Genomic DNA, 2,371 nt, shown 5'->3' with positions numbered 1-2,371 from the left:
AAGAAAAGTCACACCCAAATCAACATCATGCACTGCCCAAAGTCAGAGCCTGGCCAACCAGATCCACCCTCTGGCTGCTGGCCAGAATCTGTGCATCTGGATTGTTGCTGCTGCCCTGAGAGGTACTGAAGACCCCAGGTAAGGCTGCTCGAACTACTGGATTGGCTGCAGCCTTCTCTATCCCACCCAGAGCACTTCTCCCCACCCTAACCCCACATGCAAGGCTGTGGGATGGGGTAAAAGGCAGCCGCACAAATTTGTGCCACTCCTTCCTCTCCCCACATGGCAACCTTGCACCCCTGATCATGGGGATGTGGCTGAGGAGTTTTTTGTTTGTTTGTTTCAAAAGCTTGATTAGTGATGAGACAGCTGGTGTTAAAATATTTCAGCTTGCCATATCAAAGAAGTGGTTCCAAACCTATCCTTCACTTAAAAGGAGTGGTTATTTTTTAAAGATGCTTTGTATTATTTCTTTCATATCCATATCAGATGTGTTCAGTTTGCAATCCAATAGTAGCTGAGGGCATCATTTATCCTGCAGAAACTCTATCAATATTGATGCTTGGCAATGAACTAGGTTTCATGTAGGAGCAAAGCTCAGTTTCTGTGCACGTTGGAGGAAAACAAAGTCATTTGAATTGCAAACTGAGCATGCTTCAGCTGAAAAGTGCGAGACCCAGCCTCGGGTACATTCTCTGTCACTTTCCTGAATCCTAGAGTCAACTAGGAAACTCTCCTTTGTGAGTGATTGTCTGGAAGTCTTCTGTTGGAGTGGTTCCACTTAGAGATTATGAAATATTAATGTAACATTAATAATTATGTAACAGTAGTGTTGTACCCATGGGGTGCACCTACATGTGAGATTATTTTGACTGAATAAACTCCAGTGCAGTTTGCACTCGAGTTTATCTCCTGGGCATAGTGTTTACATGAGCACCAGGGACCACAACACATTGACCTGACTGGCAAGGAGTCCCAGAGGTCAGCCTGCCAGCCTGGGGCTGCATCAACATAGCTCAACATGCTGCAGAAGGACTGGCTGGGGCAAAAGGGTGCTTCAGTGTGGGGCTAACCTGTAGACAGCCCCTGCACTGAAGCACCCTGGTGCCCTAGTCAGCCCTGTCAGCATCTACAGATGCATTGTGGTGGAGTAAATAACTCCACCTTAAGATAGTACTTGTGTTTGGCAGTGCTATCCTACAGTTCAGTTAATTAGTTTATTCCATCCTAATAGCAGCACATGTCTAGACAGTGACATTTTACTGCAGAGCTATTTAGTCAACTCCATGGTAAATGTTTCATGTAGATGCACCCATAATGGCTCAAAAATTTTGCAAGAGGCAAGGATTTCTTAGGATGACATCTTTTATTGGGTGATATCTCTGATTGTATTGATGAGAGACCTCAGGAAGAATGTCATGCATTCAAAAATGTGTCTAAATTTAGTCCAACTGATCAGAGACCTGAGGAAGAAATCTTGCACTCAAAAGTTTGTCTAACTTTATCCCAACTACATAGTTGGTCCAGTAAAAGATACCACCTTAAGAAATCCTTGTGTCTCACACAAGTATTAATCAGAATAGTGACATGAACTTGGATCTCTTGTGTCCCAGGTGTGTACCCTAAGTCAGCTTGTGGGTAGTCTGCAATAGGGTGATTGTTTCCTCATTTATTTATATTTTTTTGTCTCCCTCTTTCTTTCTTTGGCTGTAAATAGATGTTGCATTTGTCAGAGAAGAAAGCTCAAAGTCCACTGTTCCATTTCAAGTCCCTTTGGAGTATGTGGAATAAAATGTGCTAACAGTTTTCCCAAGACATGGCCATGTGTGTTTGTAAGGTTATTGTACTTTTTCCTAGGACAAGCCATTCAGGCTGTGTGCTCTAATCTGACAGAGGGGCAGCAATGCAGCTTGCAAGGGTGAAGTGTAAAAATAACTATGTCTTGTCTGTTTTGATACAGGTCAAACCCCAGGAGAAACATGTCTGTGTCAAATAAGATGTCTGTTTACTGACTTCCTCTGATTTTGACCAGAAATTCTGTCCTGGAGCTGAGAAACCTTTCTTGATCAAAGTTTCGCCAAGAATGGTATGTTCCCACACCAGTTTCAATGAACTGACTTTACCAAAGAAAAAAATGCCTTGCTGAAAACCTCCTCATCAGCTCTTCTCATAACATCTTCTAAAGCTATATTGCAACACATAAAGTGGATGGAACATGTGGGAAAACCAGCAGACAGAAAAGTAATTTGAAAAGTTTAAGAAACAGATTGTTATTTTACTCCAGCTTTGAAAGTGGATTGATATGTGTAAACCTTGCAGCTGTTTTCAGTGCTACTCTGTCTTTACTCAGTGCTTATTGGGAGAGGTGTGC

This window comes from Gavialis gangeticus, unplaced genomic scaffold (genome assembly GCF_001723915.1).
Source record: "Gavialis gangeticus isolate Ggan-Ray unplaced genomic scaffold, GavGan_comp1, whole genome shotgun sequence".
Lineage (NCBI taxonomy): Eukaryota > Metazoa > Chordata > Crocodylia > Gavialidae > Gavialis > Gavialis gangeticus.
This window is presented reverse-complemented; position numbering follows the sequence as displayed.